The 25,194-nt window shown below is 41.9% G+C and overlaps 1 protein-coding gene across 1 annotated transcript in view; it reads right to left on the bottom strand.

Moving 5' to 3' along the window:
* The window catches only part of sertad2b (SERTA domain containing 2b), a 41,736-nt gene extending 16,542 nt beyond the window's left edge, over nt 1–25,194 (bottom strand). The window contains exon 1 of the mRNA XM_085478422.1: nt 25,022–25,194. The gene's annotated coding sequence lies outside the window, so the exon portion shown is untranslated. The remainder of the gene's footprint in view (nt 1–25,021) is intronic.

The following is a 25,194-nucleotide window of genomic DNA, read 5'->3' as shown; positions in this document are numbered from 1 at the left end:
GGCAACAAGGATGTGTCCTATTGTTTCTTAATCATGCAAACAGACCCGAATGAAGCCCCGGCTGCTGTACAGATAACCAGTGGGTTAGCCAGGGTGCATACGTAGTTTCTGTGGTGAATGGAGATCTGATTTTAGTAGCGCGTTCATCTCTCTGGACTCTGAGTTGACTCATGAATGCAGAGCAGCGAGGAGGGATGGCTCTAAATAAAGATTTCAGGTCAAAAACAGGAAATGGCTCAGTGAGCAGGGAGGGCAGGGCCATAGCAACACCAACTGGAGAGAGCTGCACCCACAATATCCCTCCCTCCCTCCATTTATCTATTTATTTCTCCTTTGCTCTTTTATTTCCCTCACTGAGTAAAAGTTTTTGCTGATGCCTTAACCTTAATTTTCTTCCTGTGCCTCTGTTTTTGTCTCTCCGATTCTACATATTTTCCTGCCATTCAATTATTTCATTTTTTCCGAGGTTCTCATGTCAGACCAGGAACTAGATAACTTACTCATCACATATCAGGTTGTGTGTGTCCGTGTGTGTGTGCGTGTGTGTGTGTGCCACTATAACTGTGAACCTGACTCACGGTGAGTTCACTGGTCCAACTCAACACCCAGCGCATGAAGCTGCATCCATCCATCACCGCGCTTTCATCCATCACTGTGTTGCACCTTTGGGTGGTAACACAGGGATTATGGCAGTCACCAGAATTAGATCACGAACATCATGTTCCATTTATACTCAGCAGGACAACACGAGGTGCATTTTCATATCATCAGGCTCTCTAAATTCATACAGACACATGAGCTGAAAAATGCCACCGAGCACAACAGTTGATTCACACTCGTGTGTCTGTTAATCATAAGTGCCGTTGACCTGAACAATGTATTGATTATGTCCTCAGGTGTGTATTTTTCTTAGTAATACAGGAAGTATCACAGCAACTTCCAACCATCTGCTGGTGACTTATTCACTGAAGTAAATGTGGTCCTGCATGGCAAGCAGTCTTGAGTTTAGTTGCTGTGTTAAAGGCACATTGCTGTGGCTGCTGAACCCTTTAACACCTCTGCTACTTGTATTACTACAACCATTACAACAACAGCCTACTGTACATTTCCAGTTATTACTGCTACAATTGCTGTTACTACTGATACTGAGTCCATCTGATACTTCATTTGCTTATTTTAAGGGGGAGGAAAATTCTGATATTGATATATCAAATTGTTTGGTTGTTTATCTCTCTGTGTTAATCCCGTAATGGACTGCCAACCTATCCAGCATGTAGCCCACCTTTCACCCTATTTAAGCTGGGATAGGCTCCAGCAATTTCCACCAATGTACATCACAAACTAGTGAAGACTGTGAAGACAACACCTGTCTTCACACCTTTAACTGATGCTCTACTGAATGTGCCACAGCTACAAATGTGGAAACAGTCAGATTTGTGCATTTGTGTTTCTAAAATTACCCTCTGAATGCATTATATTCTATACACAAGTTTTCCTGCATAGAGACAAATGCGATCAGTCGCTGTCACTATCAGCCTACTGATATTTGGGTCAGCTTCCAGAGTGGGTGAAAAAGAATCAGGATAATAAGGATAAGAATTTCGATTCTTGTGAATGGAATTCAGCTGGATGGTTACAAACGAACTGTCATTTTGAGTTATTTTTAATTGGTCTTCAATAAACAAATAAATAAATACTAAATCTTCAGTGCTTTTTTCATTCAGCGACTTAATAATTAACTCAACAATGATATAGTTTTTGAGTGCGTCATCTGTCGCCACTAATAGGCTGTATATAAAAGATGGAGATGGGCACTGTGAGGTCAACCATTGGTTTGTTACGTTTTGCTGTGAAGCCTTGAGCTGAGTGTTTCCACCATCGCCCTCTTCACTTTTTGAAACTAGAAGTCAAGAGGAGATCTGACTATAAACGCAAATCTTGTGATTGATACACTAAGTCGTTACCAAATTAGATAACAAATTTTTTTGTGTTGTTATAATAAGATGACCATCAAAATTTATTAAGACTTGAACATTTAAAGGGCGTTTTTTACTGGGATCATATAGCAAGAGAGCAAAGGACTGTTTTCTCAGAGACTTCTACAAAACCTGCGGGTTTTTTGCAACCACGGTATTCGCCCCCTGCTGGTCATTAAAAAGAATGTAGGTTCAAGACACTTCTGCATTGGGTTCGCCCTTCACAGGTCAATGCCAACTTTAATAGCCAGTGCATGAACCAGATGTAGTTATATGGTAATTATTACATCTTCTATAAAATATAATTCATATAAAGACCAGTACCATTGCCCCTTGATCGAGCAAGCAAATGGCTTGTGGTGAACTACATTACAGTGCTAAAATACTTTGTCCCCATTGTTTGTTATGGTAAAGGATTATTACTCTGTCATCCCACACAAGTGGACCTTAATCTAATGTCAAAGTACTTGTGATTTACTGTAAAGGGATTGTGCAACAGAATGTTTACGTTCTATCACAAGTGGAAACTACACCGCTGATCATCTTTGGTTATTCTTCTCCCCTTTAAGTTTATGTCTTAAAATGAAGAAGAGTAAAACCAGCAGAAACATCCGTGTGTGCTGACAGATTTGGGGTGGGTGTGTGAAGAGAATATTATTAACACTATTAGACATGGGTGTGGCACACAGGCCCAACATGGAGAAAACATTGGGGTGGGGGGAGCAGGGAGGGGAAGGGCTCCACACCAAAAAACACCCATCTGCTTTCTTTCCCATTCTCCCTCTTTGTCTCTACCTCCTCCTCTTCTCTCTCATTGTCTCTTTGCCCCGTCTCTTTATCAGAGTCCACCATTGCCCCCTCTTTGGCCCAGACACAGCTGTTACCTCGGTCACGTGCATACACACAAAATCCTTTATCCTTGATGTGATATATCCGCAGTTAGTGGCACAATTTTGTGCTATACAGTCTAAACTGATATAACTGCCCACACAAAGGTGGACAGAGCCTGTTCCTCCTTCTCTCTCTCACACACACACTTCATCATCTTTTTTCTTCTCATTACATTGAGACTTCAAACACTTGTTAAGTGCCTTGACTCATGCACTTCAAAAGGGGAAGTACAAGTAAGCAAGGCGACTCGGCCTCCTACAGTGCTTCCATTTTAGTCGAATATGCTTCCAAAATGCAGTCATGGCGCTTAAACTCCCTGATGGTTTTTCTTATAATGCTGGTGATCTGTGCACGCTGCTGTGACAGTCAATGGCCGGGTATGTCTGCCGATGTTATACGGAGGCTGTCACAAGCCAAATGAGCATTAATGAGATCTACAATTAATGGCATAGTCAGAAGAGCATTAATAAAATGTTGAATCTCCGAGTAGAAAATTTAGGAGCCAGTCCGTACTGCTGTAAGAGTGCAGCAGGAAAAAAATACACGAGTGCGAGCAGGCTTTTAGGACTTGTTGCACTGCATCCTACTGTTCTTCAATCACAGAGCAACCCTCACATCAAAAGAGAACACAAATCTTTAGGCCTCTCGCATGACTTGAAACTGCAATCTCATGGTTGACATGACCCAATTATATCATTACGTATCCACAGAGATGACAAATGGGGCTTTTCAGTCTTTTTAAGCCTATGACTTGACTGCACTTGAATTACTGCGCTGTTGCTACATAATAAAAAACTGTTGTCTAAATATGATAAATGTGTGCTTATCTTGGGACAACAAGCTTCTGTACACCATGACCTTTACAAGCTGCTTTCATTAAAGAGCTCTTCCCTTTATCCTTAGGATAAAGTTTGTTATCTAAACTAAATTGGACAATTAAGCGGTGATCCCGGGTAAACAGTTTATTTCACGATTACGGGATTAATTATCTTGAGATACTGTAACTCAGAAACCACAGCTGCCACTGGTTTTAGTGCAAAAGCTGAGATGTCAGGTTTTATAGCTACACTGTTGGCCAAGCAGTCCAAATCAGTTTCATTCATGAAAATAGACTACGTAGGCTTAAATAAAGATGAGCTAAAATATGTAAAAACATTTAATAATAATTTTAAAAAAAGAAAAATTCAACAATTCAAATGAAATTAACAAAAATTATCAGGAGAAAGTGAAGACTTAACAGCTATGATGTTGTGTAAACGATTATGAGAAGGCTATTAAAGCTAACCAGCAAGCGTTGAGTATTACCACTTTATACCTTGAGACTGGATAGTGACTCATTAAGGTGTTCATTCTGAAAATGCAGTTAAACAGGTAGTGGATGAAAGTACACGCAATGATGGGGAAAGTTCTCAGCTCTGCAAAGGACGAACAGGAGAACTAACCAGCTCGGGCTGGATTTTAGCCTTCCACCAGCATCAGGATGGCAACGAGGAGTCCAGAGGAGATGGTTCAGTTTCTCCATTTGGTCTGAATGGATAGTTTCCTCACTCACATCAATAAAAGAAAACTATAGCTGATCGCTGTGTGGTAACTAATTAAAGTCACTGAACTTAGAAGTCACTTAGAGCAGCGGTCCCCAACCCCCGGGCCACGGACCGGTCCGTGAGTCATTTGGTACCGGGCCGCGAGAGTCTCAGGTGTGAAATTTATGGTTTTCAGGGTTTTTATCGTAAACTCGGTTTCCCTGGGTCTTTTCCTGTGTTGTATATGTGTGTCATATATTGAAATAAATATTTACACGTTACCATAGCGACCAGAGAGCATTAAGGGGCAGAGAGGAGGACTTTACTCTCAATGTTGTTGCTGCATTTCAGGAGGACGCTGCTAATAAAGTTACAGAATTACAAAGTTAATTCGCGTTTATTATTATATTTACAAAATACCACAGTTTTTGTCTTGGTCGAATTATTTTATTTTGTTGTATTTATCCGGGACACCTCAATGGCCGGTCTGTGAAAATATTGTCTGACATTAAACTGGTCCGTGGCACAAAAAGGTTTGGGGACCGCTGACTTAGAGCATTTTGCTGGAATTGTTCTGTGTAGAACGCCTCATTCAATAAGTTTATGCTTCATTCTTGTGGTTTGAATTCTATTATTAAAAAAACAAACTACAAAACTCATGGATTGATTCATTGGCTACTCCATCATGCATATCAGAGTATCTGAGGACAAAATACTGATCCTTGAGTTTCTGCCAATGTGTGTACATAAATGGGTGGATACTAGTAAGCAGTGATGGGAATAACGGCGTTACAAGTAACAGCGTTACAATTAACGAGTAATCTAATTACTATTCCTATCATTACAACGCCGTTATCGGCACAGTCGCGTTACTATTTTTCAACAAACAGACGGTTGAAGCTGTGTTCAGCTTACCGCATCTTATATCAGTTGCACGGAAGTAGCTGTAAGTAATCTGGGCGCTACAGCTTTAAGCAGCTGTGCACTCCCGACAGCGGCAATCACTTTCTGGCAGACGATCACTTTTTGGCAGACGATCACTTTCTGGCAGACGATCACTTTTTGGCAGACGATCACTTTTTGGCACAACACCTGGAGCTAATGGGGCAAAACAGTCGCATGAGTGCTGCTGTTTGACTGAGGAAGAATAAAGTAGTCGTGGTAAGCCAATCACATGACCACTTCAAGATGACAAAGCAACAAGGTGATATATACCAGTTTTTAAATTGTGTTGATAGGCCACGTAAAACCAGAGTCATGATAAACAATATATATGCAGAGTTTTTGCTTATGAGCAACCAAAAAGCAGCCCGTTCGTGTTGGTGGAAAAATGCACCGTGTTGACCAATCAAAAATGATATGGCAACATGACATTTGGTTGTTTAGGAAGAGGGGAAAGTTTTAGGAGTGACGGTGAGAGAGAGAGAGAGAGACAGCAGAAAAAGAGAGAGAGCGAGTTTTGAGATGTGAGAGATTTGTGACGTTTAGCATGTTTGGAGTGTGTAGTTAGTGTGTAGTGTTGTGGATAGTTTTGTGTTGTGTGTTAGAACAATGAGGTGACTGCTGTCTCCAGGTAGAAACAGGCGCAGTGATACACCTGCTGCTGTCAGACCTGCAGGTATCAGGCTGTGATGTTCTCCTTTATAGTGGACAGAAATTAATTTTTTGGAGTGGCAGAAATAATTTGTGTGGCGTCTTATTGAACAGCTGGTTGTTGTGTAAATAGTTTGAAATGGTTATTTTAAAAAAAAAGGTAAAAGGTATATGGCTGCAAATAACTTTGTTGTTTGCAAAACTTGTGCATAGGATTTTAAAATTGGCAACTGCATTTAAAGTTATGAAAGTTATGAAATATGATTCATTAAACATGTTTGTGGTTGTTACAGTAAAAAAATTAACTTTTTCTACTCTGATTTTATGTTTTCTGTCTGATTTTAGATCAATTGTGTTAATACAGTGTGTCAAAATAAAAACATAACTGTAAATTCAGACACGTGAGGTTGTGCTGAAAAGAATGATGCCAAACAAGGCAAAGTAAATAGTTTTTAAAGGTGAAATGTGGAGGGAAAATCAAAAGTAGTCAGAAATGGCCAATTATACCCTGGACCCCAGAGGGTTAAACTTTTTTTTTTAAAGTAACACAATAGTTACTTTTCAAGTAATTAATTACTTTTAGAATATTGTAACTCAGTTACTAACTCAGTTACATTTTTGAAGCAGTAACTATAATTAATTACTTTTTCAAAGTAACTTGCCCAACACTGCTAGCAAGCAGCTATTTTGATAGGGTCCAGTTAAGGAAATCCGAAGAAGTTGATTCTGTTCATCTGGACGTAGCGTTTCACTCCTGCTCCAAAATTCAACACGGCAGTGACCAAAACACAGGCAGCAGACAGATGCATCCATCTTTTATATACAGTATTTAGAGCAACAGAGACACCATCTAGAAGAAGTTACTCTTCACGTTATACTTTTACATTTGTTCTCGTTCAGCTGTGATTGGATAATTCAGGCTATTTCAACTGGATGGTTTCACATCCCGCCCATTAGTCATGCAGTGAGATCAAATCCGCACACCTCAGGCTGCTGTGAATGCAAACATCTGCTCATAACCGTCTGATTTCTTCCTTCTCTTCATATTGCCATTCTTAAAAGTCAAGTTAGTCATGTTCTATTACTGTATGCACTCTCTATACTGTATACCACGTTTTGGCTGGAAATTGGTATTTTTATTGGCAAATCAAGATAATCCTCCAGTTTTTATGAGCGTTGTGATGGAAGGGTCAACCAGACTATATTTAATATATTTCTTATCGTCATATTTCCATCACCAAAACAATCAAACGTTTCCTGCTAATAGGCATGTCTAATATATCTCTTACCTCTGTGCCATAAAGCTCTACTGTTATTCCAAAAATTGTAAAAATTAATTTTTATTACAATGGTTTATTACAGTAGACTTAAATTACTTAAATTAGACTCAATTACTGCTGTAAATATCTAACCAGCCTACAGCACGCAGTACTGTCAGCGTTAATCCACAGCAGAAAAAAGCCACATTGGTACAAACTGCAGTACCTCAGTTTCAGGAAACGATTTCTGCTTTTTTATTCCTTTTTCTTTAAAAATAAAAAATAAAAAATTCAGATCTTAAAATATTTTGAGGCTTTTTTTCAAAATTGCATTTCATTGAGAGGAGTAAGCTCGAGGTTGAGATCCAAGAGCAAGGTGACCATTTCTTGTAAAACAGACACATTTTTTTTTACTTTTTCAAAACACAAAATGCAAAGTATGATCTTTAAATAAAAGACATTTCCGAGTTGCCATTTTTCCCAAACAAAATAACACCGCTTTTTTATTTTCTGTCCAGTGACTGAAGAATTCCGAGCGACAGCTCTATAAATAGAAAAGTTAGGTCGCTCTGCACAAAACTTTTCATCTTGCAAAGAGAGGGCTTGTGACTTGACTTGAGCATGGGTGAGAGAGCCATACAGAAAAACAGAGACAAAGAGAAAGAAAGGGAGGGAGGGAGGTATGTTTATTCACGACTGCTGTAACGCCTCCAGTGTCAGGTGACTTACAGGAAAGAAGTTGTTGTTCTCTCTCCCTCTCTCTCTCGTTCTTGCTCTGTTTCTCTTTCATTTGGGAACTTTTCTCTGTTTTCCTTGTTTCATAACTTCTGACATGAATTGTTTTTCTCTCTCAAGTCCCTGACTTTACTGCCCATGTTCTATAACGGATTAACAAATCAGAGTACGAATGCCAAAAACAGGCAAGAGGCAGATTACCAAAATTATATATGATAATGGACTTAAAGCGAAGTTGAAAGGAAAATAAAGCCATTATTTGAGGCTAAAACAACTATTTTAGATGTATCTTAGACCGTACTCAGTTATGTGTTTAATGAGGAGTTTCCCCAAACCTTTAATGTGTATGTGTGTGTGTATACCCATCCATAGCAAACCAGTGAGTGTGTGAGTGTCACACATTCCAACAGAAAAGCTTACCATTAGTAGTTAGGACACAGAAACCTCTGTCCACCAACTGAAAACACTGAATTCAGTCAGGGGTTAGCTCTAGCATGACTAGTCTGAACAAAGTTCTAAGTACAGAAAATAGCAGCTGATGTGAGAAATACTGAAAGTGATGGCAGTCATAGCAGTAAATGTGTTAGTCATAGTAAAAAGAGGTGGAGTAGTAATAGTAAAAACTTGAGTGTTATTGCTTTTACCAACTCACTGCAGTGTCATTTCATGTGTGAGTGAATTCCTCCCACATGCATATCTTTGACGCTTTGCCTCCAACAGTAAATTCTGCAGCATTTTCTTTCTTTCCTTTCCTTTTTTTTTTTAATGCACTTCATGTCAAAGCAAACTGCACTGAAAACTCTGTGGGGGGATATTGTAGCTGAAAACAGGAAGGTCATTAATCTTCGAGAGAAAGCGAGCTGACACACAAGTCAGGGCACACAAGGAAGCAGCTTTAGAGACTAGCAGCTAGTAGCTATACGGCCTAGCTGGTTATCCATCTTTCTTTTTCTCCCGATTTTCTGCTACCAAGCAGCTTCATTTTATGCGCCCCTATTCCTTCCAGTCACGAGATCCACAGAGAGATATTCTTCCTCTCTGGTGTAGCTTTTGAAAAACCAGGATGCACTCGGAACAATGTACAAAAGTAACAAGCAAAACAACGGCGATAAATTTATCGCTTAACACCCACCAAATCGCCGGGGGACTTGCCTGGGGGTTAGGGTTTCGTTTTTGCCACATGCAAAAATGGGCACATTTTGACAAACCTTTCTGTTAAAACAGGGGTGAAACATAAGGCCTAGGGAGCCAGAATTGGTCCTGCAAAGACTCCAATCAGGCCCACTGGACAACTTTGGAAAATGAGAAGGAGGGCATCAATTTTGGACTTTTTAACTGTATGTTAACAAATTTTACACCTAGTTAACAAAGACCTCCCCCACAGCCATTCATATAACAGCAATGAAGTGATAGACAAACATTTAAATTACACAAAAAAATCATGTGTTTTCACTATATAAGTATACAACAAAAATGCTGTACTATAGAATAATATGTAAAACAGTAACAGTAAAGTATCGCATTTTATGTGGATCATCTATTTTATTTAACAAAAAAATTCTGCTTTGTGATTACAGGAAAGTCCTTGCAGTGAGCTGCATTTAGACATTTATTTCTTACAACTTAAGACCAGTGAGTCATGCTGACAGGTTTCTTTCAGTAACTACTTCAGCATTTCTGTATTGTGTAAAAAAAAAGTCTTTTTCCTACATTGAGATACCTCCAGGATTAAATGAGCAGTTAAACTTCTTTACACTGACAGAAAGAGGAGTTTCACTGGTCCGGCTCGGCTAAGATCAAAGTGGGCCGTATTTGATTCATGAGGTAAAATGAGCTCCCTCTGACATCTGTCTGTTAAAGGATTTTCCATTTGGGTGTTCCAAAGAGACAAAATTATTGGAGACAGATGGAGATTAGCCTAACCCTACCTCTAATCCTAGATGAGTTGCCGGTGACTCGTTCAGTGCTAAGACATTGGAAAAAAAAGAAATTTCTGCCTTACACTTGTTTGCCACTGTCATCCAGACAAGTGTCAGTTTACTTCCATGTCCGCCTGAACTCACATGAAAACTTTGAAGTGAAAGCTGAAGGACAAAAGTCACGTCCACAACATCAAGATGTTACCAGTTCAGTGTTCCTGGGTGTTCCTGGGTTATCGCATTAAATAACAGCCAGAAACTTAACAGAGTTCCTTCTACTAATATGAATGTGATGGACGGCCATGGTTATGAAAAACAAAAATCACACACTTTCACATCTCCTTAACAGAACCACCCCTCACACCGCTTTGATTAAAATGTGCTTCTTTGGTTTTCAGTTCACACGATACACTTCCATCAGCAAAAATGCCGTCATATTTAGATGTTATAACAAAGTCTTTCACTTCAATTCAATTCAATTTTATTTATAGAACACTAAGTCACAACAGCAGTCGCCTCAAGGCACCTTATATTGTAAGGTAGACCCTACAATAATACATTCAGAGAAAAAAAAACCAACAATCATATGACCCCCTATGAACAAGCACTTTGGCGACAGTGGGAAGAAAAAACTCCCTTTTAACAGGATGAAACCTCCAGCAGAACCAAGCTCAGGGAGGGGCGGGGCCATCTGCTGCGACCGGTCGGGGTGAGAGAAGAAGAAGAAGACTTGTACACTTTTGTACACTTGTACAATACTGTCTTATTTTGTTTTTGGTCACACAGCACTGCAGTTGCAAGCCTGGTGAAAACCCTCACCGAGCCAACGGAAGCATCTTAAAATCACCGCTGTACACTCGTTTCCGTGACACCTGTGTGACACTGACAGAGAACAAAACAGAAAGTCACAGGGTGAGCTCGAGGTGTCAGAATATGAGTTTCATCTCTTACAACCAAGTGGACTGACGGCGTTTAGGGAGACAAAAGGTGGATTCTTGTACTGTTCACTCCGAACAGTGCTGTTTTCTGAAAGTCCAAATTTCCCAAATCTCTCCAGGGATCATTTATTAATCGGTTTACTGGAATAATCTGGCAATAGGAAAATGTTTGCTGTGTCGACAAGAAAAAAAGTGCATCAGAATTGTGGTTATAGTAATCCATCCTCAGTAATCTATTACTTCTTTCCGTACTGCTGCCCTCCTACACCAGACCAGACTGGCTGAGTCAGCTCCACTGCTCTATCACGATTCAGCCTGACACACTTTCCCTCCCTCCGTCTCTCCCCCCCAACTTTCCTTCATGAATCTCTTCATTCATCCTGAGCTGGTTCAAAACTTCCTCGCCTCTCCACTATTGCTGCGAGCCTCTTTCTGTTTCGCCTGATTGCGTTTGCTCCTTTTAAATCTCATGCAGAGATCCTGCGTCCACATACTCTACGGTTCTCTCCTCTTTTTCTTCCCCCCCAAACCTCACCATCTCTCTCCATCCCTCCCTCCCTGCTGGCTGCCTTCAGGGTAGCAGAAGGGAAGTGAATGGCTTCAGCCCTCCCAGCTGGTCCCATCACCCAGCAACCCAGAGCAAAACAAAAGAACACACACACAGAAACACACACACACACACTTGCACACAAGCCTCCAAACAGACAGGCAGTGTACACACGCGCACGGGTTCACCGGCAGATGAGTCTGCATGTTCTTAGACACATGCAGACAGATATGCAGATGTATGCACACACCCACACACACCCACCTTTGCCCTCACAAACTCACATCTATAAACATAGCCAGCCAGCCAGCCAGCCGTCCCCTGCAGACTCCCACCCATCATCCTTTCGTCCAGTCCCCCACCCATCACCCATCGTCCCCTTCTCCCCTCCCCGGCACCTTCTCCAGACACCCAGTCCTTTGTCCACATTCTGCTCGGCACATACACACAAAAAAGACATATTTGGGGGAAAACAGATGAACATGTGTTGACCCCCCTGCTCCCCTCCCACAAAAAAGAAGTCGACACAAAGCACATTCACACACATGCATAAAAATTGCGTTTGAGCAACAAAACAGAGCTCAGTTGTTATCTCAAACTCTGTAAGTAGTCTTGTAGCAAATCACAGCTCCAGAAACCTGCATGATCATGATGTGTGTGTGTGCACTTTAAGCCAAACTGCCAGACATCCTCTGCAATATATCATAAGTGTGCAGGTCGGCGCATTCCAGCAGATATGTTGTGATTACGTCTCTGACTACTCTGTTTGTTTTTCCACTGCCTGATTCTTCTGCCTGGCCTTTCATAGTTTCACCGGATGACTTCTTACAAACCCCAGAGAAGAACTAGCAACTTAAATGCGCCTCTGTTAGAAATGAATATGATGCAAGCAGAATACAACTCAATGGGAAATCAGCTTTTATCATCAGTGAGATTTTTGTTGTCATGATCAAAGTTAACGACAAAGTCAGGGTCACTTAATATCTGATCGTGGCCATGTTAACCCACCAGGGGGCCCTGAGTAAAATGTTCTTTTCAGAGTTTTAATGTAAAAAAGTGTTTTATATGTGTAGTCGTCGTAAATATATGGATCTACAAGGTTAGTGCATGTTTATAACTGTTCTACAGCACACCATCTACAACTGTACTGATGCTGAGGTGGGATCACAGTTGAACTGTGTTTTACACACAAGCCAAAACTTAAGGTGAACAGATGAAGTGAACAACAATAATTACACAATAAAACTGGTCCAGGATACCCACGTGATGGCGTGTGAATAGTTGTTCCCTGTGCTGGATGTGGTAGAAAACAGGCACATATAAAGGACCTGAGTCACAAGAGCCGTGTCATCATAACCATCTGATCTGAGCAACTCTGAAGCCCAACTTGGTAAGCAGTAGTCACAATCCACCGACAGAACAAAACATAACATAATAATGACAGGGAGGGTTTTGCTACTTGAAGACTTTACCGTTTCCTTTGAGTTAAATGAAAAGCATTTCATGCATGATCTGCAAGTTTCATTCTGAATCTGCGTGCTATGTCAGCAGCATGGCGGTGCTCAGGTCAGCACTGTTGCCTCACGGCAAGAAGGCTGTTGGTGCAAACTCGCCTTGGTTCTCCCCTGATATAGCTGCGAGCTTTTAGGAAACACAAAGGACCGACATTCAAGCTGAAACATTTCCCTGACTATTTCGCATCTACACCGGGCGTGGAAGTAGATTAAGTACGGCTGGGAATTTTACCCAGGTGTTGATCCACCCTTTAGTGTGGATGGCTGTAAACTTGCACCTTCATAAAGCTGAGGACTAATGGTGTCAATGAATCATGTGACACTGATAATAATGGAAAGATGTTCCTGGCTCCTATACATTTTTGGTTGCTGAGCTGGTTAGCAGTTGACACAGAAAGCCCCTTGCTGTACTGACTTGTATCTGCAACAATAATTCGAAAGTACCGATAAACATTTAGTGAAGATGGGAAATTGTTCTGACCTTCAGGGTGACGCTTTACAAATCAATGCAAGCTCCATGGTCCATTAATGGAGATGTCTTGAACTTCATGCAACTGATAGGTGTCTAGGTCACAATGAAACCCATGCCCAGTATTTCAGGTGGACTCCATATATGGGCAGACTGTCAAAACAGGTAGTAGTCTTTCACAATGAGTCAGCAGTCAACACAACTCATTTACCGCCCTATGATCTGTATGAGCACACCCTAAAAAAACCCCAAGAGGAAAACTGGGGTGATGTGCGACATCAGATGTGATTCAGTCATTTACTTAATGAGGCTGAATGAAAAGAAACACATGCACACTCACTCAGCTGTCTGGTAACACCAAACCAGAAGCAGACACAGCATTGAGGACGTAGACGATAATATTTACATGAGATGGAGCTAAAAGTTGGATGTTGACCTTGAAAAGAAAGGTTTGACCAGATAAATCGGACTCAGACTATTTCATGGCATATGAAAGTTATTTTCAGAGCTTTGAGAGTTTCCTTGTCTTTCCCAGTGGATCTCGTTGTGCTTGGTTTTCATGACTCATCATCGCTCAATATGAATACGAATGAATATTGAATATGGAACTAGTAATTACAAATGTTTATATAAGAACTGAAAAAAAAATGTCCTCCATATTTTTCTACAAACCTTTAAAAAGGCTCAATCAGGACAGGATCTTATTGTATATCCCATTTTTTCCATTTTCTCTTTTGTCCAAAACATGAGCACACAAACACATTAGCTGCAGAAAGCCAAAGCAGCTAATTATAGTGGACAGGTCTAGCAGGGGGACTAAAATAGAGCCGTTTGTGCAACAAAATAAAATCTGTCTTCATAAAATCAGGGGGAATGCAGTCAAAGCAATGACTGGAGGGGGGAAAAACACACACACGCACAAAGAACGGCCTGCTAAATATTTAGTTTAACTTTCTCCTTCACCATAGCAATTGTGAGCCAAACCAAACCTGTAAGAAAAATGCTTTGCTTCCAACCTTCTTCAGCCTAAACCGCTGAAACAAACAAACTACCACAGAAATGAAATGAAGTGAGATGTTTTGGAAGCACCACAACATGGAAAATCTGAGAATGTGAGCTGCTTCTTGAGGCATGGGAATGTTAAATAGGAAGGGAAACTGGGGAAAATGACTTGACTGAATAAAACCAAGACTAATCTGGTTCAATCCTGTCCGAGCACACTGTTCATGCACAGTTCTGGCAGCAACTCTATAGATAGATAGATGTAAGGAGGACTCTTCCATCTCTAGTACTGTACAGTTGGCTGGACAGCTCTGTTCACCCTGCACACAACAGAGCAAAAAATGTAAAAGAAAAAAGGGTGGAGGTGGGTTGCAAAGTGGCTTGCAGAAGGAAAGCAGGATAAAGCAGCTTAAAACAGCACCCCCTATATGCCAAATATAAGTGTTGCTGATTGTGACTGAGCTTGATTTCATGGCCTAGCTGAATTAACCACCAGTTTACCACCAGTCAGGCTCAATCCAGTCCACCGGAGACCAATCCAATCGGTTGGGGTTGGGCTAATCAGTGTGGTTTGACTCATCTTTAAAGTGTCCACTTCAGCCCAGTCCAAACCAGTATGTCCCAGTCTTGTCTACAACAGTCTTAATCAAATCCCTTTGTGGCAATCTGGCCCAGTAAACTGGCCCAGCACCAGTTCCAGCAGTAAACACAAGGAAACACAATACAAGCCAGAACAAACACCTGATCACACACAAACGCACACACACACAAACTGTCCTTATTCAGCAGAGGGATGTGTTTGCTTTCCTCCTCATTAATTATTGAAAAGAAAAATCCATCCAATAGCTACGAGTCATGAAAACCAGCTTCTGCCACACAGACACAAAAACACACAAACACACACAAGCAAACCTAAAACACGATATGGCTGCGGCCCAAGCTGAATGTTGATATTAATTGCAGGCACAATTCCACAGTCAACACAGTTTAAAATCAGGTGATTATTGTGACCTGTCGTGATGCAGGTGTCCATTTAAAACCAACCACATGGTTAATTATCCAAACAGTAACGCAGTTTCAGTTTTACTATTAGCAGAGAAATATTGGACAGCTTAGAAAAGCAGGGAGAGCTCATGTGAAATTCTTTGCAGCAGATACCGTCCATCCACGCAGCCACTGATTGGTTTTATCACACTAAAGCACGTCTTACAGCGCTCCCAGATATTTTTAGACATCTAAATTGAGAGATGTGAGGCTAGGATGCTGCATGGGGTCGAACCGACAGGTGCGTACTCATGATCAGAAACAAAAACAACGGGATTTTAGTTATTGTAGTTCGGCCAACTTATCACGGTCAGCAGTTGGAGCTGCAGCAGTGGCTGTGACACACAACACACAGAGGCATTAAGCAACATAAAAAAGGATAACAAAATTTTTAAAAAGCTGGCTGAGAATCATCAAGTTTTGAAGTTTTCTTCAGTTTGTCAGTAACTTAGCGACAACCAGCTTTGTTTCTCCAGGAACAACTACCAGCTGGTGCCAAAAAATGTGAAAGGATAAAAAAATAATACCAGTAACAAAAACAGATATGAGAAAAGCATTAAGTGGCCAACTAGTAGGTAAGGACCTTAATCCACTAAACAATGTGAGACATGCTGCAGAATACGACCGCTTTCCTGCTTTTCACTTGTTTAAAGCGTTCGCCTGACCAGCTGCGTGAGTTTGCTACCCAAAGGATACGCTACTGGCTTCCACACGAGTTTTAAATTATGGCGTTACACACATCATCATTCAGTCAAATGCCCAAACAGTAATCTCTCCAAATGCTACTCTGCACCACTGACACAGATATCAGCCTCCTGAATGGCAGCCAAGCTGACACAGCACTGTATAACAAAGTATATAATCATTAGGCCGTAATCATACAGTGACTGGAAGCCAAATATCCCAGTATCAGGGCTGGCATGTTAATGCTCCCTAACTGATTCGACTCATTTGCCATGCTGATTTGTTGTCCAGTTCCAGCTCAAAGCTTTCTGCAACCCTGTGTTACTGATCGTCCTGTAGGCTAGTGAGAGGAGGCTATAACAATACAGAGTTTGTACGCACTTTTAAAGAGAGTGTATATACTTAGCATACCCTTGTAATATCTTATGTTTCAGGAGGCAACGTGCTTTTAATGTCTCAGCAAACACTTTGAGTGAACACATAACATCTCAGCACACACCTTTGCAGATGGAGACTGAATGATTAACGAAATGTTTAAAGTACGACTGAACAATGAACACAGTCCTGCTCAACAGACATATTCATCTGCCAGACTCTCACAAAAACACAAATAATATAAATTGTAATTTAACTTGTTTGAAGATAGGATTCAAAATCTTAAAAGGTGTGTTTTGATATCACACAACTGTGTAGGTTTCACATTTTGGTGGAAGAAGATATGTGAACCTATATACATTTGAATTAAGGTTCATATAATTATTTATCATGGCGCTGATTATCGTTTTAAAATACTCTTACCTGGAGCCAATAAAATTCAGCTTACATACATCAAGTTCCTTAAAGGTCAGCTCACTGATTCATTGGCCAAAAACTGACAAAAAGTCTTATACCTGCAAATTTCTTAAAGCACTTTTAAAAAGAAAATACAGCAGTCTTTCTTTAAAAGTAAATACCCAGAGAGTGAGCTGCCTGGGTGGAGGTGTCCGCCCTCTGAGACCTTCTTGTTGCTATAATGCATCGTCCTTCACTGGACCATCTTTGATTAATTTGATTCAAGCCCATCATGTTTTCTTCCTCTTCTTCTCATTTCCTAGTGTATACGTAAATGTCAACAATGCAGTACTTCTGTGTGCTCAACCCTAACAGCCACCATCGCATGATCATGGTCAGAAAGTCCAACGTGGGCACATGGAACTTATTTCTCTCATCATTGCTGTCATCATCGACACGTATCACACACTCACAGAAGAAGCGCCCCCAACCCCACTCCCCTCATGACTCCCCTCTATGGTCTCTGCAGTTTCCCCAGGAGAATAATGCAGCTGACACAGAGCCCAACACACTCAGTCTCACTCCACAGCCTACAAAGTCCAAATCTGCTGCTAACAACTTGGTGCTACAACCCTCAGGCAGAGCCTTTGGACATGACTTACACCTATTCAATGTGGCTGATCTCTCTCGCTCTGACTTTGAACAGTTAGTCTTCGTTAAACAGCTGACTCCAGTCATTCCTATCGTGTTTTTCTTGCTATTAGCTTACTGGCCAGGTCATTGCAGTCCTCAATAACTTTCAGCTACAGCGAGTCTCTCGTACTGCAGATGAATCAACTTCAACTCCAGCATCATAACCTGCAACTTTATGGCTTTGGTTCTGTTCTTGAGCTCCACTGTGAGCAACAGCACTGCTCTAAGCAGAACCGGCAGCAGGTGGAGACCTGCTTTATGTTAACAGCAATGACTACAGAGACCAGCTGCTGTCCAAAATGTTGGCTTTGTTGTCCATAAGAAACACACTTGGGAGACAGAATACTAATAATTTATCACTTGTCCCGAGTTCTTGGTTAATAAATTACTTCTATCTGAGAACCTCAAAGGTCCGCTGCTGTGGCTGTAGGAGAGTCTTGAAATCTATTATGATGTAACTGGAAATGGAACTGGCGATCTTAATCCTAGACCAACGGTCACCAACCTTTTTTGCGCCACGGACTGGTTTATGTCCGACAATATTTTCATGGACCAGCCTTTAAGGTGTCACGGATAAATGCAACAAAATAAAACCAGTACAAGTACCAAAAAAAGAAGATTTATTCATAACACACGGGAAAAGACCCAGAGAAACCGAGTTAATTATAAAACCGATTAAAAAATGATGCTAAAAACTGATTTAAAAAAAACCCCTGAAGACCATGAATTTCACACCCCAGCCTCAATTCTTGCTGCCCGGTACCAAACGACTCATGGACTGGTACCGGTCTGTGGCCCAGGGGTTGGGGACTGCTGCCCTAGACCATAACCTTCTAATCCAGTAAGAGTCGCGGAGTGAGTCGTGCATTCAGGAAACAATGTGTGCTCAAAAACGGGACCTGTTCGGATATTAGGTTATTTTTGCACTCTACTAGAGCAGCTCTGAAAAATAATAATTTACAATATCGAGGAGAAAGCCCTTCAGTTCATCCCCCAGCTAAAATAATCAGTTTTTAGCTCCTCCTCCCTTTAAGCTCCCTTTATTCTGCCCAGCAAAAGATTTGAACAGGAAATGGGCGGAGCTGTGTGCCAGAGATCACCATATTAGGGATATCCCTTTTTTGTGACATCACACAGACCATAAGTTTAAAAAAGCTGTCTGAAATACAACATTTAGAGCAATCTCAAGTATGAGCTTCTGGCTAACAGGGATTACCTGCACTTACACTAACCTCATTATCTGAAACCTTAGGCATATCTAACATGAGCGGCCACAAACAGCACAATAGGTCCCCTTTAAAAAGAATATATTTATAGGACACTTGACTAAGGTGTTTACTGTACAACATTTTCTGATCATAATCTTTTCATTTCAGACGATCATCGCACCAAAAAAATTGTAGAACAGTAAACTAGTTCTGAAAAACATGCTGGTATTCATGCAGCATGATGAACCGAGTGTGTCAGAGTCGACCGCATTACGTTAGCATCGAGCAGCATTCTCGCTGTCTTACAGAGTAGGAGGAAGAGTGTGTGTGGGAGGGGGTATTCCAACTGAGTACATGATGTAACTCAGCGTAGTATACAGGTAGTGGAGCAATGAGTCAGTGTGCTAGGGGATGCAACATGATAACCTCCCAACGAGTCAACATCTGTGCAAGCGGCTCAGTTAGGAGCTCCTTATTTTCTCAATGGACACTGGAAATCTGCTCTTTACATCTGTCTGTCTTTCTCTGAATGCAGTTGTTGCTCCTGTTAAGAGGCCTGCTCTGCAAATGCTCCTTCTCTGACATCTGATCCCCTCAGTCGTGTGTGTGTGCGTGTACAGTATGTGTCTCCGATCTCTGCTTGTTGCGTCTTGTTTCCTGAGGATCTCTGAATCCAGCACAATGCTCCCTCAGTTATTAGATCCTAAGTGCATTGCGGTGCACGTCGTAAACATGCTGTAAGCGTAGCAGAAAACAACACCGACGCTGGTGTAATGCTGTAACACAACGTGCTTTTACCACGAGGTCTGTTCTGGGAGTTAAAATACCGCCTCGAGTTACAGTATTTTGTCTCACGACATTTCAACGCTAACTCTTGCACACAGACAAGCCCCAACGTTAAACCACCCCCTGATTTTTTAAATTCTCCTCCCATGCTGCTAAAACAGCTCTGACCCATCAGCACATGGACAAGAGACCAGTGGGCACGTTCTGTGGCGTCTAGCACACAGACGTTCCCTGGTGCCTGTGACATTGGCAGGAGTTAAAAACACAGGAATGGGGGGTGTTTTGAGGTTCAGGGAACATCTGCGGCTGTCCTGTTGGTGGATGGTGGATGGATGGTGGATTCAAACCCAGGGCCTTATTGCACCACCATGTTGCCCCTGCTCTGTTTGGCAAATATGAAATTATTCCACCACTGAAATTCTTGTCCGGTTTTCTTTCCTGAACATTTCCTGACTTTACAAGATCTCAAAAGATAAGAAAAAAAGGCATGCAGCATTCACACAATGAAGCCTTTATCGCAGCTTTACACATTCCCACACTACAAACTTGAAAAGCACATCCATGCCAATAAAAGCCTCTTAAACACATCAAAGTATCAAATATCTAAAATAAAATCTCCTACGATTGCCACTCTTTCTCCCTGTAATGTTGCACAGTTGATCTGTTGGTTTAAAAACATTAAAAATAAAGTTGTATCCGCGTCAACATGTGAGAAAGAAAGAAGGAATGAAACAAGAAAAAGTTGCTGTTTGTTTGAATAATGAAAAAGAGGTCAGTGCCTGAAGGGGCGGGGCGATGGTGAGCGCTCTGTTCAAAGTAAAAGCACTAAAAACAAAAATGCAGAGCTGCTACACAAACACACACACGACTGCTGACTGTGGCGATGGAATGAATGGTAAGGCAGCAAAATGCAAGTGTGTGTCTGTGTGTGAGTGTGCGTGTCTCCTGTTTGCACCTGCAAACCTGTAAGTGCAGTTTATGGACAGCAGTCAAACACTTACATCACACACAAGCGCTGCCACCATGAAACGCAGCAACAAAAGAGAGACGTTTTCATTACAGCTTGACAATCTGTGTCGAGCATGTTTATATCTGTGTGTATATAAAGGGTGTTGAAGGTCCTAAAGCGTGCACTGGCCCTTTAAGATGATCTTCACTACATCTGCTGAAGGTCATTAAGCTTAACACCAGAAATATTATGGAACAGCTTGAGATTAGTTCTTAAGATTGAGACTTTCAAATTAGTAAATCACAGGAAAAGCACGGATGGGCATTTTCATCAGTGTCATGACCACATTATGACTTCCTTAAAAAAAAACAGCAGCCACTGATTTGCCTTTTAGATATAGCTAATATCTGTTTGCATGAAGATTAGGCTTCTAATAGTCTCCAAATGTTTATATTGCTGCATAGCTACACCTCAAACAAAGACATTACAGGGACACTAAAGGACTGAGCTGCAGCTTCCCCCACTATTGAAAAACATGCTCGGTTAATACTATAATGACTGTGACAAAGCATTTACAGAGAACTATGTTAGCAGAGATATTTGCTATCTGCAGAGTTTGTCAGATTGATGGTTTTTATGCCTTTTGTGCAAAAGTACATCAGTCTAAATCAGGGGTGTCAAACTCCAGGCCTTGAGGGCCGGTGTCCTGCAGGTTTTAGATCTCACCCTGGGTCAACACACCTGAATCAAATGATTAGTTCATTACCAGGCCTCTGAGAACAAGACATGTTGAGGAGGTAGTTTAGCCATTTAAATCAGCTGTGTTGGATCAAGGACACATCTAAAACCTGCAGGTCACCGTCACGCGAGGCCTGGAGTTCGACACCTGTGGTCTAAATACTACAATACCCATGACCTCTAGGAGCCAGTGCTGTGGAGAGGGAGCCAATTACAGCTGCTTAATTTTATCGCATGAGATTAAAAAAAATTCAAACTGATTTTGATACACAGACTTAATTTCCTGACAGAATCTGAAGAACCCAGTTGTTCTTGTGGAAATGCAAATAAGGATTTAAGTTAACTTTCTTACCAGGAAGTTTTATTTGCACAACCTTACACTGTTGACTTTTTTTAATTAAAAAAAATTTATAAATACTTTGTAACACCATTGTTAATGGTTTGATGATTGAATCAGATGATTTTGATGGTAATCCAAGCTGTAGAGGCGCTCCAGCTATGAGTCACCTTACATTTTCTGTGGGAGAAATGAATGGGACTTTACTGCTGGATCAGGATTGCCCAAAATAGCAGCCACCACTTTGCAACTCTATAGCAACAGTGAGGCAGATCAAGATAAGCAAACTTTAAGTTCTATGGTAACACTGCAATGAAAAGCACTCTGTGAGTGCCTTCATTGATCCATTTCATTTGTAATTTTTGCAGTTAGAGCTTATAGTTAGCTTTCCAAGACAAGGAAATGATCTGTGGGTGCTGAAACTGATCATAGCCAATATTTGCTTGCTGAGATGTAGCTGATATGAGCGGGAGTCCAGGATGGCATTCAACAAATGGCAGTTTATGCCCACAACTGCAGGAACATGATCTGCCCCCCTGCCTGTTGTCTGACTGACCAGTGAGCTCCATCCACCCTCCAACCTGTTCAGGCTGAGTGAAACACGTTCCATATTACCAAGCTTAATACAGCATTTATGCACACAGACTTTTGGCATAAGGTCAAGGGTTCACAGGATAACCCTGCTTACTGTATAGGGGGAAAGTAGAGGGGATACCTGCTCCCTGTTAGAGCCAGCACAGTGCAGTGGAGCAATGCCAGTCTTGCTGAGGGATTATTGTGTGGTGATGCTATCATCACAACCACTCTCCCACTGTCTATTTATAGTTCACAGAGCTCTCCCTCCCTCTCTCTCTCTCTCTCTCTCTCTCAGTCTCTGTCACATTCTCCATACTGAATGCCAAATGCATTAAAAGCAGAAGGTCAGGAAAAACAGAACCACTAACCAGTACTTAGCGGTTTGAGCCTCAGAAACAAGTACAACACCTGTCCTCTGTCTTACACAGATTTGTACCCTGAGGTTTGCAGACTTCTTATGTTCACTTCTATGAGGCCAAGAATGCAACTTTCACCACTGGAGATTATGACACATTTGTAGGTCAAGATTTCTGCAGCTGGGAGCCAGTTTAGCTCACAGGGTGAGCAGGTGATGCTGCAAGGCTAAACGTAGCAGCCTGAGTCTGACTCCGACCTGTGGCCCTTTGCTGCTCGTTTTCCCAGGTCTCTGCCTCTTCCTGTCTACTCTTCTACTCTTGACATGAGGACAGTCAAAGAATCCTAAGTTTGAAGTGTATGGAAGAATTACAGTTGACCAGATCTGACTAGTGATTATATCCTTTTCTGATCTAACCTGTTAACATATACCAGGTCATTAGTTACCCATGTTGTGTTACAAGTAAGGGGTAGAATTTGTGTTTGGATACCATACAACCCCAAGAAAGAATTGTTTGCCTGCTTGGACAGCAGGAACATCTTTTAGTTTCTTAACATCCACAGAGTCACCGCTGACCTGTTTAGGGTTAGAGGTAGGTTCACACCTTCCTCTTTAAATGGAACTTTACCCCAGTAGAAATGCATATCATTTTTTATGTAGCATGTGGCTTAAAGGGAACCCTGACCCCATCCCTGAGTGGCTTGCTGGATATAAAGAGGCAAAGTTCATTTCCATAATGACTTAAAACACCTGAACAGATAAGTGTCCAGAGGACTTTCAAGGTAGCCGCTCAGTGGTGAGACTTGCTTCTGGAAGGGCTTTGCATCTGTTCAGTGTGGCTACTGAAACGTTTTTGGCCCAAAGCGACTCCAGATTTGATCATCAAGGTAGCTTTTAGCAACATGGTGTTATCTTTACTGTGACGGTCAGGTTCATGATTATACTAGATCAGGTATTTCTGCTTTTTAGTGTACTGCAGGATTGTAAGTACAGCAGAGTCTTGAAAGTAGGGAAAGCGACAGCTCATGCTGGACGGTTTGCTGATTTTGCCTGCCAGACGGGCCACAGTGTCTGAGACCCAGGCTGGGAACACTGAAGAACCACAGCACCTTAATCTGGATTAGCTGCTGAGTTAGAGGCCTGGATGCTTGTGTAATCCCTTTGCCAAAGTTCCACCAGCCAGCCCCGCATTGGCCATTTGACGGCAGGAGTGTTCATTCAGGCCGGTCAGCCCGGGCTGCACTCAGATATGAAGGTCTATGCTCCTAGTGAGCAATGATGATTTAAAAAACCCAATAAACACGATCCTAAACACGCGTTTCTTCCTTCGGTTTGACATCGACGGCACATAAATTATAAGTACATGTGTGTATGAAGTCCAGGCACGAGGGAATACTGTGCCGCACTGGAGCAGCGCAGCAGCGCAGCGCGATCTGCCTGTCAGTCAGTCAGTGCTGGTGTGTGAGAGCTTAAAGACAACTCGGTTATATAATGAAGGCAGTAGCAGAACAGCAAATGAGCGCTGATTCTGTGTGAGCGTCAACTGAGAACACCAACCTGAGTTCCTCCAACTCCAGAAGAATCAGATCTCCCTGAAAGCCCTTTAAAACTATACCCCCCCCCCCCCCCCCAAAAAAAGTTCCTGTGCTCCCTTCATGATTAAGAACTTGAAGTGACGAAGTGACGCCTTTTAATTATGGTAAATGGCCTGTATTTATATAGCGCTTTACTAGTCCCTAAGGACCCCAAAGCGCTTTACATATCCAGTCATCCACCCATTCACACACACATTCACACACTGGTGATGGCAGCTACATTGTAGCCACAGCCACCCTGGGGCGCACTGACAGAGGCGAGGCTGCCGGACACTGGCGCCACCGGGCCCTCTGACCACCACCAGTAGGCAACGGGTGAAGTGTCTTGCCCAAGGACACAACGACCGAGACTGTCCAAGCCGGGGCTCGAACCGGCAACCTTCCGATTACAAGGCGAACTCCCAACTCTTAAGCCACGATCGCCCGTTAAACTTTTTAAACACGCAAAAATTACAATGAGCGATGTTTCATTTGTCAAACATAGGCCGATTTCAAGAGCATCGTCATTTCACACGTAAAACACATCTGCGCGCTTGACCTGTTATGCATTATCGTTCAGCAGCATGTTCGCTCCATAAATCGCTATTTTTCCAGTGAAGTTTGGCGCTGAACTGTCTACGCGCGTTATGATCGTGCGTAACGGGAATTCCACGCTGCGCTTTTCCACTTCTGACAGCCTCTGCTGATGTACACAGGCAACGTACTTGCTCCTTCTTTGAACCAGTTTATGATGGGTTATTGTTTTTTTTTCTTACAATGCTGAAAGCTACTTGTGGAGATGTTTAAGGTGTTAAAGATAAGAAGACTCATAGAGATGGAAACATAAACACAAAAATACATCACTTACGATCACAACCAAGAGGAGCCCCAGACAGCGAGTGTCTGTACAAGAGTTCATGATGCAGTTTCAGACACTCACCCTGTATGGCAGATCCGTCCAGCACGGTGCTGAAGTAGAAAAATGGATTTGAAAAAATGGACTCTGAAGCTTCTGTGATGGGAGAAAGGTCACACGGCCAATGCCGGGATGTCTAATTTCTGTTCTACCTAAAATCTGGTGGACTACGTACGGGCTCAGTCCAACGTCTCCAA

This window comes from Copadichromis virginalis, linkage group LG13 (genome assembly GCF_057382275.1).
Source record: "Copadichromis virginalis isolate Kocher_CV1m ecotype Utaka linkage group LG13, C_Virginalis_male_GT1.1, whole genome shotgun sequence".
NCBI lineage: Eukaryota > Metazoa > Chordata > Actinopteri > Cichliformes > Cichlidae > Copadichromis > Copadichromis virginalis.
This window is presented reverse-complemented; position numbering and strand designations above follow the sequence as displayed.